We start from the raw sequence: 16,769 nt of genomic DNA on the forward strand, positions 1-16,769 counted from the left end.
TGTTAAAGAATTATAAACAAATTTTGTAAGTCTTCCACTATCAAGGAGGGGGAGCATATCTCTCCGTTCCTTAAGCGTGGGCAACACATAGTGAGTTCCTTCCAAAGAGTACAGTATAGAGGCACCTGAGTGGCTCAGTCGGTTAAGTGTCCGATTTTGGCTCAGGTCATGATCTCACCATTTGTGAGTTCAAGCCCCATGACAGGCTCTGTGAAGATAGCTCAGAACCTGGAGACTGCTTTGGATTCTGTGTCTCCCTGCTCTCTCTGCCCTTCCTCTGCTCATGCTCTCTCTCTGTCTCTCTCAAGAAATAAATAAAACATTTAAAGAATTTTTTTTTTCAACGTTTATTTATTTTTGGGACAGAGAGAGACAGAGCATGAACGGGGGAGGGGCAGAGAGAGAGGGAGACACAGAATCGGAAACAGGCTCCAGGCTCCGAGCCATCAGCCCAGAGCCTGACGCGGGGCTCGAACTCACGGACCGCGAGATCGTGACCTGGCTGAAGTCGGACGCCCAACCGACTGTGCCACCCAGGTGCCCCTTAAAGAATTTTTAAGGAGTACAGTATATAAAGGGGGAAAAGAGCAACTTTTCAATGGAGACACTTGACAAACACTGCTTCCTAAAGTTTATATGAAAACTCAGTGGAACGAAAATACCCAAGACAATTTGAAAACAAAGTTGGTAAACTCACACTTTCCCCCAAGAACTTACTACAAAGCGACAGTAATCAAGAGACTGTAGTAATGACATAAAGATAGACATATAAGTTAATAGAATTGAAAGTCCTCATGTAACACTGTATCGATGGTCAATGATTTTTGACAAGGGTGACAAAACTATCCCATGGGGAAAGAATAGGCTTTTCAAGAAATGGTGCTGGAACAAATGGATGGCCATATGGAAAAGGATGAAGTTGGACCCTTGCCTTACAATACATTAAAAAAAAAAATGGATCAAAAACCCTGACTCCGCCAAGATTTAGCAAAGATGTCTAGGAACTGGACCACTCATAAATTGCTGATGGGACTATAAAATGGTACAAGCACTTTGGAAATTTGTTTGGTATCATCATAGATTTAAACATACATTTACCATATGATACAAACATGCTACTTCCAGGTGGTTACCTAAGAGAAATGAAAGCATCAATCCACTGAAAGACTTGAACACAAATGTTCAAAGAAGCATTATTCACAATATCCCCAAACTAGAGGCAATCCAAATGTGCATATACATGCAAATAAATGAATTATAGTATATCCAATGAGTGGAACACTATTCGGCAATAAAAAGAAACACAACTGATACCCATGCCAATATGGCTGAATCTCAAAATGATTACACTTAAAGACAATCAAAAACATATATCTCATTATTCCATTTATATTAATTCTAGAAAATGAAAACATGATGCAAATTATATCAGTGATTGTCTAGAAATGGATGGAGACAGGGTTTGAAGGAGGAACTACAAAGAAGCACAAGAAACCTTTTGAAAGAGTTAGGTATGTCTGATATCTTGTGGTGAGTTTCTTCGGTATATGCTTACCTCAGAAATTATAAACGGTGTAGTTCAAATACAGGCAGTTCATTTTGTGTCAATGATACTTCATGAAGTGTGAACTCCGGAACCATGAGATCATGACCTGAGCTGAAATCAGATGCTTAACTGACTGAATCACCCAGGTGCCTCTATACTGCACTCTTTGGAAGGAACTCACATGTGTTGCCCATGCTTGAGGAATGGAGAGATATGTTTCCCCTCCTTGATAGTGGAAGACTTACAAAATTGGTTTGTAATTCTTCAGCACAAGAGATTGATCTCTTCTCTATTTTTTTTAATTTCTTGAATTGCTTATTTATTTATTTTTTATTATTATTAATTTTATTTTTTTAATTTACATCCAAATTAGTTGGCATATAGTGCAACAATGATTTCAGGAGTAGATTCCTTAATGCCCTTTACCCATTTAGCCCATTCCCCCTCCCACAGCCCCTTCGGTAACCCTCTATTTGTTCTCCATATTTAAGAGTCTCTTATGTTTTGTCCCCCTCCCTATTTTTATATTATTTTTGTTTCCCTTCCCTTATGTTCATCAGTTCTGTGACTTAAAGTCCTCATGTGAATGAAATCATATGATATTTGTCTTTCTCTGACTGACTAATTTCACTTACCATAATATCCTCCAGTTCCATCCATGTAGTTGCAAATGGCAAGATTTCATTCTTTTTGATTGCCGAGTAATATTCCATTGTATATATATATACCACGTCTTCTTTAGCCATTCATCCTTCGATGGCCATGGGGGCTCTTTCCATACTTTGGCTATTGTTAATAGCGCTGCTATAAACATGGGGTCCATGTGTCCCTTCGAAACAGCACACCTGTATTCCATGGATAAATGCCTAGTAGTGCAATTGCTGGGTCGTAGGGTAGTTCTATTTTTAGTTTTTTGAGGAACCTCCACACTGTTTTCCAGAGTGGCTGCACCAGCCTGCATTCCCACCAGCAATGCGAAATAGATCCTCTTTCTCCGCATCCTCGCCAACATCTGTTGTTGCCCGAGTTGTTAATGTTAGCCATTTTGACAGGTGTGAGGTTATATCTCATTGTGGTTTTGATTTGTATTTCCCTGATAATGAGTGATGTTGGGCATTTTTTCATGTGTCGGTTGGCCATCTGGATGTCTTCTTTAGAGAAGTGTCTATTCATGTCTTTTTCCCATTTATTCACTGGATTATTTGTTTTTTTAGATGTAGAGTTTGAGAAGTTCTTTATAGATTTTGGATACTAACCCTTTATCTGATACGTCATTTGCAAATATCTTCTCCCATTCTGTCAGTTGCCTTTCAGTTTTGCTGATTGTTTCCTTCACTGTCTAGAAGCTTTTTATTTTGATGAGGTCCCAGTAGTTCATTTTTGCTTTTGTTTCCCTTGCCTCTGGAGACGTGTTGAGTAAGAAGTTGCTGTGGCCAAGATCAGAGAGGTTTTTGCCTGCTTTCTCCTCTAGGATTTTGATGGTTTCCTGTCTCAAATTTAGGTCTTTCACCCATTTCGAGTTTTGTATAAGTGAGTATGGTGTACGAAAGTGGTCCAGGCTCATTCTTCTGCATGTCTCTGTCCAGTTTTCCCAGCACCACTTGCTGAAGAGACTGTCTTTATTCCTTTTATTTATTTATTTTTATTTATTTAAAAAAAAATTTTTTTTTAACATTTATTTATTTTTGAGACAGAGAGAGACAGAGAATGAACAGGGGAGGGGCAGAGAGAGGGAGACACAGAATCTGAAACAGGCTCCAGGCTCTGAGCTGTCAGCACAGAGCCCGATGCGGGGCTCGAACTCACGGACCATGAGATCATGACCTGAGTTGAAGTCGGACGCTTAACCAACCAAGCCACCCAGGTGCCCCTCCTTTTTTTTTTTATTTTTATTGAATTGCTTATTTATATCAGTATCGATTGCTGTATTTTTTATTTTATACTTTGTGTTTGTTATGGACCAAATTGTGTCCTCCCCCCACCCCCTGCTGTTAAAAAGAGCTCTAGATGTACTTAAGGGCATATCAAATATAGTAGAAGAGGGAATACGTGAACTAGAAAGTAGATTCAAATAAAGTATCCAAACTGAATGATAGAGAAAAAAAAAGTTGAGATAATATAAAAGAGCGTGAAAGTCCTATGGTAGGTTTAATATGTGTTTAATTTGGTGGGCCAGAAATAAAGGAGAGCAAAAGTGGCATAGAAGAAACATTTGAACTGTCACAATCAAGAATTGTCCAAAGCTCTCAAAAGCCATGTTTTCAAGAAACTTGATATCCCCGAATTAGGATAAACTCAATGGAGGTCACATCTAGGTATATCCTGATAATAATACCAAAAGGGAACATTTTAATACAACCATGTAAAAAATAAGGATATTATTATAAAAGGAGCAACACTAAACAGATAGCCGATTGTTCAACAGAAACAGTGGAAGCCAGATAACCATGTAATCACATTTTAAAATGCTGATTATTGGTAATAATCTCCAATTTAGAATTCTGCACCAAAGAAAAAACATCTCAAAAAATTGTCACAAGCCCAGATGAATTGGAGAGAGCAAATTGTCAGGTGTTGGAGTAGTCAGTTAAAGCAACAAGCCAAAAATGAAAGTAACATTCAAGCCTTTAATCATGTAGCAAGAGGCTAAACCAGAGAAAACCCTGTTCCATTTTCTTTCATGGAATGGCATGCTGGTTGAGGACAAAACGGATCAGCAGATGTGGGGGTTGTTTCACTGCCAAAGGAGCCTCAAAAAATGGCTCTTGGAATTTTATAGACTCCAGACTTGGGGGCTGGGGAGGGGAAAGTTGGGCAAGGTCTAGTAAGTACCAAGCACCAGGTCAGAGTGGAGAAAAGTATCTTCCAAGTTCCCCCCCCCTCCTCCCACAAGAAGGCCTAGGCAGAGATGTCTAATGAACACCCCAGATAATGAGACCTCTAAGTAAAGGCACTGGGGTAGGAATGCAAAATATACATAAGAACGTGGCCAGCCAGTGGAGTCTGAGTCCTTGACTGCAACTCCATTCAAGACTGGCTGTGCACCAAACCTAGTGTGGGGAGGGCAGTTTTCCCCTATAGGGACTGCCAGGTAAAGCCTTGGAAACGGGCTGCTCAATGATCACAAATAGGGCCTAAAAAATCTCACACCGTCTTTTTTTGGCCAGGAGCCAGACTCCTTAAAAACAAACTGTAATCGAGGCACTTTCAGAAAAACAAACAAACAAAAAACTAGGAAACTTTATCAGCAGCAACCTTGAAGAGAGTTATGCAAGTAAAAAGCAAATATTAATCCAGGTGGAAGCAGAGAAATGCAAGGAAGAAAAAAGAACAGTGCAGACTATATATGTAGGTAAATATAAATGAATATTTACCGCATAAAACAATAATAATGTCATGCTGAGAAACTACCGGAGGAAGAACAAAAGAATATTTAACTGATGAGTTACTAGAGGGGAAAACAGAATAATAAAAACACCTGATTACTCCAAAATAGGGAATAAAAAAATAAATCATAGAACAGATCCACATACAAAGAATAAAAAGTTGGTAAGTTAAACCTAAACTTCATTAAATTAAACAACCTCCAAACGAAAATAAATGTCTAGAATGAATTTTTAAAACCACTTTTCACAAGAGACACAATTTCAACAAAAATTCAGAAAGCTTGAAAGTAACAAAATGAATATATATCATGAAAATATTAATTAAAGATATTTCATGAAATAATATTAATATTGGACAAAGATTTTAAGGCAAGAAGGCTTACTAGAAGGAAAAGGGATATTTTAGGATAAAACGTCAATAATGTAGAACAATATAACAATTTATACGTCCTTAATATCATAGCTTAAACATACAGTAAAAATGGACAGAGGAAAGGGGGGGAAATATTTGCAAAGATCTACACATACACTCTGAGTCATACATTAAGCAGACAAAAACATTTAAGGTTATATATAAAATTGTAACAACATGGTTGATAAAATCAAGACAATTGATATTTATAGACATGAATGTCAACTACGGAATGCAAGTTCTTGGAACGTTTACCGAAATTGGCCATATGCTGAGCAATGATACAAGTCTCAGCTAATTTTAAGAACCAAAATCACACTGGGGTGTTTGGGTGGCTCTGTCGATTAAGCTCATGAGTTCGACACTGACAGGCTCTGTGCTGACAGCTTGGAGCCTGGAGCCTGTTTCAGATTGTGTCTCCTTCTCTCCCTCTTTGCCCTCCCCCACTTGCTCGCTCTCTCTCGCTCTCTCTCTCTCACTCTCTCAAAAATAAACAAACATAAAAAAAAAAATAAGAACCCACATCACACAACTTATATAATGTGACCAGAATGGGAATAATCTCGAAACCACTGACAAAAAAGATAACAAGGAAATCAATCTCCCAAATAGTTGGAATTCAGTAATACTTTTCAGAAACCCACGAGTAACGGGAAAAAAAAAAAAAAATAACAATGGAAATGAGAAAATATGTGGAATTGAATGATAATTAAATTATAATATTAAAACTTGTTAGAGGTAGATAAAACCTCTCTTATGGTGTAATAATGTAGCCTGAAATACATACATTAGAAAACAAAATGAAGGAGAGTATTCTGAGGAGCCAAGAAGAACGTGTCTGAGAATTATCAGCTCATGGGAAGAGAGAAGGGAGCCGACCCTCTTGCTTCTATCTTCCACTAATCAAGAGTTTTTCATGGACTCCCACACTTCTGCCCCCAACCGCGAAACTTCTAGGCTGTGTGTTCATGGGTGCAGGGCAGATTCTCACAGATATCCACCATCACAGAACAGGATAAGCCCTGCTGAAGTGAGGTAAAGTGCTTTCAAGTTACAGCTGTGTGAAGTTGTTTGCCACAATAAGTCTGGAGAGAAAAGACAGGCCTAGAGCATGTGAAATGAGGCCCAAGGTGTGTCCAATATGGCATCCATTTCAAGTCAAAAAAAAAAAAAAAAGGAGGAAAAGAAAAGAAACTAGTTACAAGTAAAAGAGAGCAAACAGAATGAAATGGCAAAGAGCAGAAATGAATATAAAAGAACTCACTATACTGTAAAAAAATATCAATAAGCATAGCGTGTTTCTCTGAAAAAGACCCATAAAACTGATAGACCCCTGGCAAGACTGAGAAACACAGAAAAAAGACAAATAGAAAAGGTACACATGGTGAGTATGAAGAATAGAAGAAAACATTTTACTGAACCTATAAGCATTAAACAATTAAGAGGATATTAGGAATAACTTCATGCCAATGAATTTGAAAATTTAAATAAAATTTAGAGGTTCCTAGAAAACTACAACCTGTAAGTGTACACAAGAAAAAATATAGATCTGAGTAATCCAGCTCATTAAGAAAATGATATTTATGCTATACAAAAGTAGCTTTACCAGTGAACGTCCCCACACATTTATAAATGTCCCCATTTCTTGCCCAAACTCTTCCAATGAATAGAGAAATATTCAATACTTCCCACTTCATCTTATGAGGCCAGCGTAACTTTAATACTAAAACCTGACAAGGCCAATGAGTGCACGCAATATTACAAGTCTCTCCCTACCATAAACATGCGTGCAAAAAGTATAAACTGAAACCAGCAACATATAATACATGATGAAGCGGGATTTTTTCAGGAATGCAAGATGGGTTTAACATTTGCAATGCGATCATTGAAATTCACTACACAGAAGAGAAATATCATGATGATCTCAAGAGATGGAATAAAAGTATTTGATACAATTCAAGATTGCTTAGTGATAAATAAGGCCAAAGGAATTCTTAGAGAATTAGGAATAGAATGAGACTTCCTTAATTTCAGAGAGTTCCCATAAAAACCCTAGGACAATTCCCACACTGAATGGCAAAGTGTCAAAAGCCTTTCCTTTGAGGGATAAGACGTTACAATATTGAGTTGAAAGTCCTAGCCAATGCAATAATAAAAGAGAAAAGTATTTTTTTTTTAATTTTTTTTTCAACGTTTTATTTACTTATTTTTGGGACAGAGAGAGACAGAGCATGAACGTGGGAGGGGCAGAGAGAGAGGGAGACACAGAATCAGAAACAGGCTCCAGGCTCTGAGCCATCAGCCCAGAGCCCGATGCGGGGCTCGAACTCACAGACCGCGAGATCGTGACCTGGTTGAAGTCGGACGCTTAACCGACTGCGCCACCCAGGCGCCCCAAAGAGAAAAGTATTTTTAAAGGTATACCAAATGGGAAGAAAGAAGAGTCATTCATGTCAAAAGGTTTGGTTGTATATATAGAAAATCCAAAATATTTAGAAGTAAACTATTAGAATTAATAAGTGAACCTTAGCAAGGTTGTTGAATATAAAACAAATACTTAAAATTCAAGCATGTTGTCATGTTTCCATCTTAAAAAATAAAAATTAAAAATTTTAAAAATAGATACTACTTATAACATCAAATTATAATCACATGTGTAAGAATAAATCTAATGAAAACTGTCTTAACAGCTACAAACAAATGCTATATATTTTTGAGAAGAATTAAAAAAAATGTTAATGGAAAGATGCACCTTATCAGTAGATTGGAGGATCTATAAATTCAGTGCACTTCACAAAAAATGGATATCTAAATGTCCAATAAGTTCATGAAAAATGCTTTACACCATTACTCATCGGGGAATGCAAATGAAAACCAGGAGATACACCTATAACCCTACCAGAATGGCTATGTATAATTAAAAAGACTAGAAAAAGAACAGTGCTGACAAGAAAGTGGATTACTTGAAAACTCTTATGCACAACTCACTCTGCAAAGCTGTATCTACCGAAGGTGAACTCATATATACATAGACCCAACAATTCCTCTCTCAGCGATGCACCTAACAAAAGATCATATGTACGTGCACCAAAAGACATGGATAAGAATGTTCACAGCAGCCTATTTGCAAAAACCTGACATTGAAAATAATGCAATTAGCCCATAACGGTAGACACGTTTAATGAATTGCTTTACGAGAATGAAGCCACTAAATGCCACACATAGGAAATATGGATGAATTTCACTGAACCAAAAAAGCCAGAAACACAAGTACAGAATACATGAGATCTTTTATAGAATTAAAATAGGGCAAAACTAAGCTATGATGTTACCAGTCAGGTATTATTATTCAACTTTGGGTCAGTGAGTCGGGGTAGTGACCGATTAGAAAACATGAGGGAGTTGCAGGATTTTTTACAATACCCGGGATTCATTGTCTCCGCTTCAAAGAATGAAGAGGTGGACACGAAATCAGCAGCAGACAAAAGTTTACTGGAATATAAGATCAGAAAGGAAGAATAGTAGGAAAGCTCTCTTTACAGAGAGGGGACATTCGAAAGTGAATGCCCAAGGACTATAGGCAAGGGTCCTTGTTTTATAAGGTTCTGGTCACCCCCCCTCTCCTCCCCCCTTGTTCCTTCTCAGGTTCTACTCTTATTGGCTTGATAGCTCTAGGTGTTGGGTTGTCCATTCCTGATTGGCTCATTTTCATTGTAGGAGGGGTGGTCTAGGCCATACTTAGGTCTTTTGTCAAATACCTGAGGGAAACCTGAGGTGGGGGGGTGGGGTAGGTGGGGTCTGTTACATTCTTAAGAGGAACCTTATGCCTGAGGGGGTTTGCTGTGGTCAGACACTCCCAGCATTGTTCCAAAATTGTTTTTCCCCACCAAGGGACCTCAGGTCCTAACCTTTCCTTCTCTGCCTACTGAATCCTATCTTCTCCTTTCATGAGGGGGCCTTTAGAGGGCCGGCAGTGCTCTATCTCTCCATTATTGGTGATTGTTAATGTCCTTACTTTGTGATGATTCATCAAATTCTATACTTACATGGTTCTTTTTCTATTATATTCAAATAATACTTAAAAAAAATCAAATTTATCAAAGCTGAGATTGCCTTCTTTTCCTTAAACTTGCTTCTCCTCCAGTGCCTGCCTGCCAACTCAAGGTAAGCAGCCATCGAACAACCGATCTGCCCAAGCAGCCATTTTGACTTTTTTTTACAAACTACATATCGCTAGAACCCATATACTGTACTTCCACTACTTTATCCTAATTCATCATTATCGGGGCGCCTGGGTGGCTCAGTTGGTTGAGGATCTGACTTTGGCTGAGGTCATGATCCCCGCTTTGGGCTCTGTGCTGTCAGGTCAGAGCCTGGAGTTGCTTTGGATTCTGCGTCTCCCTCTCTCTCTGCCCCTCCCCCACCCACGCTCTCTTTGAGTCTCAAAAAATGAATAAACCTTAAAAAAAAAAAGATTTTAAAAAAATTAAAAAAAAATCATTATCTCTTATCTGGATTACTGAAAGACTTTCTCCCAACTCATCCCTTTGCTTTCATTTTCTGCCCTTCCCAATCCCTGTCTCTAGGGTGTGGCCCAAATTGATTTGCTAAAGCACAGATCACAAAACTGGCCACGTAATTCCTCTGCTAAAAAACCTTCATTTCTTCCTATTACTTTTCAGGTAAAGTCTGTTGAATATGATGTAACGCATCAAATGCTTAATGATCAGCCTCCTGCTTATCTCTCCAGCCTTATCTCTTGCCTTCACTGTTTATCTCCTCTTCCCATCAAATGCTTGTGAAATGTGCTCCATCTATATATACTAAATAATTTGCAGTTACTCAAATATGCTTCTGGCTGGTCCAAACTCCAAGAGGTCTGAAAAGCTTTAGGGGAAGCAATGTTCTTGGAAGTCTTTAAGGGAAGCAGTGTTGTTGGAAGATGGTGCTAAAATCGTTGATCTGAAGTTGTACTTCCTTAACAAGCAAACCCATTTGTGCGTGTATTTTATAGCTGGAGGATAGTGCTGATAGAGATTATGAGGGGGTGAATGAAAGCCTCCCCTTGTCACCAATTTGCTCCAGACCTTCGCACTCGAAATGTGTGCTTTCTAGAGAGGCTTTATTCTCTTCTTCCTTCCCTCCTGATCACCAGATCGTTTTTCCAAGTTAGATGTTACTTCCTCCGTAACGTCTTCCCTAATTCTTCAAAGCCAGGTTGGGTATCCTCTTTAGTACAACTCCGGTAGTGTTAACTTGGTTCTATCACAGCACCATATTAGAGTAACATGTTAATTAGAGGACAGATTCTAAAAGTCCTTTGTTCTTATTCTCCCACTGGCCATGTGATGGTTGTAGGATGATTGTAGGACTCATAAGCCTAGTAGCTGAGAATACAAAGGCTTAGATCCTCAGATTTGTGTAGACTCAGTAATTTTTAAAATATTTATTTATTTATTCTGAGAGAGAGAGAGAGAGAGAGAGAGAGCGAGCCAGCATTGGGAGAGGTAGAGAGAGAGAGGGAGGGAGGGAGAGAGAGAGAATCCCAAGCAGGCTCTGTGCTATCAGCGTGGACAGAGCTGGATGTGGGGCTTAAACTCACGAACCGTGAGATCATGACCTGGGCTGAAATCAAGAGTCTGATGCTTAATCAACTGAACCACCCAGTCAATCAACTGCCCCTACTCAGTAGGTTTATTAAAAATTAAGGTACCTGTGGGGCTCCTGGGTGGCTCAGTCAGTGGCGTCCGACTTCAGCTCAGGTCATGATCTCACAGTTTGTGAGTTTGAGTCCTGTGCGGGGCTCTGTGCTGACAGCTCGATGCCTGGAGCCTGCCTCGGATTCTGTGTCTCCCCCTCACTGTGCCCCTCCCCTGCTCATGCTCTGTTCTCTCAGGAATAAACAATGTTAAAAATGTTTTTTTAAAAATTAAGGTACATAGAAACAGAAAATTCCTGAAAATTATACCATAAACTGACAGTGTTTATTGCCTCTGGCAATGGGGATTTATGGCCTGGGATGGTACGTATACCCTTTTATGTTATTTTGCGTTTTTGTTCAAATACATGATTACTTCTTCAAATAAGCTAAAACTTTCAATGGCTATGAATTTTGTGATCAAAGACAGGTTAGAGTCCTGGTATGCTTACTCACTGTATGACATTGGACAAGTGATGCCATCTCTGTGAACCTCAGTTTCTTCATATCTAAATGAGGATGATAACACTTATGCATAGGATTGTGAGGAGTAAATCAACGAGAAGTGCTTAAAGTAGAGTCTGACACATAATAAGCATTCTTACCTATTTCCATTAGTTTTGTGTTTATTGAAAGTGAGTTTAAACCACACAGGTCAGGAGAGCACAATGGTTAAGAACTTGAGGCGTGTAGTCAGAACGGAGGTCAAAATCTTTTTCGGCAAAATATCCATTGTGTGACTTTTATCAGGTCAGGTCCCTTCTCTAAGCTTCCGTTTCCTTACTGTAAATGCGGACAATTACAGTGCTTACAGCCAGGGTGGTTGTGAGACCTGGACCACAATAATAACCGTTCCCACTTAGTGGGTACTTCCTATCTGCCAAATTGTATTAAGTGCGTATCGATAATGGCTGACATTATTATTATTATTATTATTGATCAATGTGTGAGGAAGGAGAGAGCAACATAAGCACCAATAACTTTCAGATCAGCTATTTGCCAATTACCAATTATTTCCCCAAGAAAGTACAGAGATACGATAAATTGATTTTTAAAATTTCAATATCCCCTAACGTCCCTGGCCGAAGCGCCCTACTCTGAAGCCGTAACCACTGCAAGGTCAGTCCAGCTATACATTTCCAGGGTGATGCATGAATGCCAAGGTGCTTGGACTGGACAAGAAAGAATGCAGGGTTTCTGGATATTGTGTCTGGCACCAAGTCAGAAGAAGGTTTTATTGTGATCCTTACCCACATGGTGCTCATCAGCTGATAGTCAATACAATGAAAAAAACAGTACAGGACTGCCATGGTGTCAGTGCCCAAAGTGACATACAGTAAAGGGCTGCCTGTGGTCCTGCAGGTGGGACAGATACACTCTAGGTTGATGAGGTCCAAATCCTTCTGCTATGGTTTTTAATTCAGCTAGAGATTACTTATGAGGACCAGGGACAAGCCGAAATACACAGCCCTTTTGGGGGAAAGCTATATATTCGCCCCAATGAGGTATCAGGGCTTGTCCTGGGACACCTTGAATATACTTATCTTCCATTATCTTCTAGAAGGGGGTCCTTGATCTTGCCTCTGCTCATGCCTCCCTTCCAGCAAAGTAGTTTAGAGAGACCTGTCTGTTCCTTCCTAGCTAATAGCGTAAAGATTAACTTTGGCTAGCTGACAGATGGCTCCATTATACCAGTTAGCCAGGGCAGTGGGGTCTACCTGTACGTGGCTTCCAAAAATGCAAAGTCCCAACAGCATGCAGCTGAGTGAGCATGTCACTCAGAGAGATAAAGACAGATTAGCCCAGTACATTATCAATTTCTATTGACTCCCCTGAACTCAAGGGGGCCCTGAAACCAACACAGTTGCTAGAAGCTACCGCTCTCTTTTCAGCAGGTTGTGGGTCTAACTCACGAAGCCACAGAGACTGCTGGTTTTCCGGATCAGCTCTGGGTCCAGTCTCAAGACCAGATGGAGTAGTCTAAGCGAATGAGGCAACCCAGGGTGTTCAGCTGTTTTGCTCCGATACCATTCGTGATTGCCTGCAAGTTCAGTGTCATGAGGAAAAATGACCATAGGGCCCAAGTGGCAGCTAAAACTCATCTGGGTTCTGGAGTGGCCGCACTCAGCTACCAACCTCGGGATGTTGATCTAGCCTCTTGTTGCAGCTATAGTCATCTTGACGTCCAGAAAATACGTGGTCATGGAAAACCTTGGGTACTACCATATTGGTCACATGACTAGTAATGCTCAAGCATCTTAAAACAGAGCTGCTGCATGATCCAACTCATTTCATGTGTCTGTGTGTATGTTTGTGTGTGTGTGTGTGTGTGTGTGTGTGTGTGTGTGTGTTTAAGGGATCATTATCTGCATTGTAGATAGAAGGGGTGGGAGACTGGAGGCAACACAACCAGTTAGGAAGGTATTGCAGTGATCTAGGTCATAGCTTGGATAGTATTGTGGTAGAGGAAGATACTGGTTATTACATATGTAGGTAACAATTTATTCTAATGATGATTTGAAAAAGCATCAGTTTGGTATTCCAAGCAACAAACGCATTAAATGTATTCCATTATAGATGGAATGGTCATGTATGAATTCACGTGAAGTACTTGGTCTGGGTCCCAAAATGGAATAGTCTTTGATGGATAGAGACGAGGGAGGAAATAGGGGAGAAGAATGATCCAGGGCATGGGGAGACAATTTTCAAAGAGTGTCTAGGGGGCAATAAATAGAACAACTTAACTGGACAGGTTTATTTTAAGGGCGGGGCAGAAGTTAATGCTGACAAGACAGATTGGCACCACATTGTGAAAGTCTTTGCACACGCCGATGGGTAGTTTTGATTTTCTCCTATGGGCAAGGGGAAACTACCAATCCTTTTGAAGTGGAAATTAAAGAAGTTGGTGGTTTAGAAATACTAATCTGGCATTGGTGAGCAGGAGTGCTGAGGAGAGTCTGGAGGCAGGGAGGCCAATTAGCAAATTACCATAGTATTCCTGTGGTAGACATGCTTGGCCCTAAGTTAAATACATGGAAGGAAGGAAGAGAGGGTGGGAGAAAAAGAGAAAGGGAGAGAGGAAAGAAGGAAGGAAAACAACAAAATCCCCAATAAATGACTGGATTACAAATGAGACAGACTTTTGAATTGGCCATATGGTGGTAGGAATGAGAAAGTTCTGCTATGAAAATTCTATTGGACTTGGGAAAGTTATATACCCTTTTGAGCCTCAATTTACTTACTTATGAAATGGAAATGTATTTTGTCACTGTTGGGAGAAATACATGAGACAAAATCACTCACAGTGCACAGCAACGTGCCTGACACATATGTGCTAAAAGGATAATTCCTTCTTTTCTTTACCTACTATTTAGACAAATGATCTAAAATTAAAGGGAAACATCAAAGCCTGATTTGGAAACTCCATATGTGCAAACATTTACTGGTCAACGGACTAAGCTAGTTATTATAATAGCAGTCCAAATGAAAAGATAAGAAGTAATCAGCAGAAGGGGTACTTTGAGAAAGAAAGATGAATTGGGTTTGTGATATACCATCCTATCCAAGTACAGGATTTTTGCTTGTGGTTGGAATTGCTGAATCAGATGCGAGTCTTCTGGGGAAGCACTAGTTGAAGCCTTGATATTAAATAAAGGTACCAAAGATTAAATACAGAGGTCAGAGAATTTTTGCTCCTGGCCAGTTGAAAACCTTTTCCTAACAATTGCCGATTTTCTATAAGTTAGGAAATAGACCATAATAAGGGGCTCTATTCAAAGTCAATCTATTTTCCTTGAGCATCTATGATTTGTCAGATATTCTGTTAGCCAGTTTATTTGTACTGTCTCATGTAATTTTTCTAATGACCTTCAAATAGATTTTAATAATTCTATTTGTGTATGCCCAAAAGACAGGTCTCAGAGATGTTAAGTGATTTATGAAAGGACATATAGTCAATGGACCCAGAAATCCAATCCAGATCTAGCAGACTCTATGTTCATTAGGCTTGAATTCACTAAAAACATTTATTTACAAATTGGCCAAATTTTCTTTTATTATCAAAATATCCTTACTTACATGCTTTGATCCTTAGAGGATAGAGAAATAAAATCAACTGCTCAGACCGACCCTGGATTTGAAACCTGGCTCTGTCATGGACTAGATTACAACCTTACTCGGCAATAACCTTTTTATTTATTTATTTTTATCTATTTTTATTTATTTTTTATATGAAATTTATTGTCAAATTGGTTTCCATACAACACCCAGTGCTCATCCCAACAGGTGCCCTCCTCAATACCCATCACCCACCCTCTCCTCCCTCCCACCCCCCATCAACCCTCAGTTTGTTCTCAGTTTTTAAGAGTCTCTTATGGTTTGCCTCCTTCCCTCTCTGTAACTTTTTTTTTTTCCTTCCCCTTCCCCATGGTCTTCCGTTAAGTTTCCCAGGATCCACATAAGAGTGAAAACATATGGTATCTGTCTTTCTCTGTGTGACTTATTTCACTTAGCATAACACTCTCCAGTTCCATCCACATTGCTACAAAGGGCCGTATTTCATTCTTTCTCATTGCCAAGTAGTATTCAAAGGCAATAACCTTTTTAAATCCCAGTTGCCTCACATGTCAACACAGTTAGACAATAAATATCTAGTCCATTGTTTAGCATATTCTTAATTACACACTAGTTTCCTCCTTTCTTCATTTCCTCCTTTATCATTACATTTTGTATTTAATTTTGGGAGCTCATCCTACTTAAAAGTTTCTCTCCCAGGGCATACCCTTTCATATGAGTAAATACACAGTTTTGAAAACATTTTTTATTTACTTATTTTTTTTTTAATTTTAGAGACAGAGAGTGTACAAGTGGGGCAGAAGGCAAGAGAGAGAGAATCTCAAGCAGGTTCCATGCTCAGTGCAAAGCCTGACATGGGGCTTGATCCCATGACCCTGGGATCATGACCTGAGCTGAAATCAAGAGTCAAACACTCAAGGGACTGAGCTACCCAGGCTCCCCATGAGTAAATACACATTTTAATGCATTTGCCATTTGTAACATCAACTGTTATTTTCTTTTCAAATCATAGATATATGTTTTTTATATATATATATGATTTTGATTTGGAATGAGAATATCTATATATATATATATATATATATATATATATATATATAGTAACCACCCTTTGGAAAAATTCTGCCATTTCTATATTCTTGCTCTAAAATACAATTAATCGTCATTTGAAAAAGTCAGCATTTTTCTTTCAGTTTCTATTCTCAGGACTACAAGTCCATGTCTCTTTCCAAGTACTGAACAGGATTCCAAAAGTACTTTATAAATGGATAGGTCTGGAATGTGAATCTAAACGAGGCTACAAAAATTAGCAAATTGTAGTGGTATTGCAACCTAAAGCAATGCCAGGCTGTATATTTGAACCTTGTTTTAATTACTTAAAAAATGTTTTTAATGTTTATTTTTGAGAGACAAAGACAGAGCGGGAGTGGGGGAGGGGCAAAGAGAGAGGGAGACGCAGAATCGGAGGCAGGCTCCAGGCTCCGAGCTGAGCTGTCAGCACAGAGCCCGGCGTGGGGCTCGAACTCACAAACTGTGAGATCATGACCTGAGCTGAAGTTGGACGCTTAACCCACAGAGCCACCCAGGTGCCCCTGTATATTTGAACTTTCATAATTTTGTTCTAAAAAATTCCTTTGTTTTCTGTATCCGAAT

Source organism: Herpailurus yagouaroundi, unplaced genomic scaffold (assembly GCF_014898765.1).
Source record: "Herpailurus yagouaroundi ecotype Mexico unplaced genomic scaffold, PumYag 67700, whole genome shotgun sequence".
Lineage (NCBI taxonomy): Eukaryota > Metazoa > Chordata > Mammalia > Carnivora > Felidae > Herpailurus > Herpailurus yagouaroundi.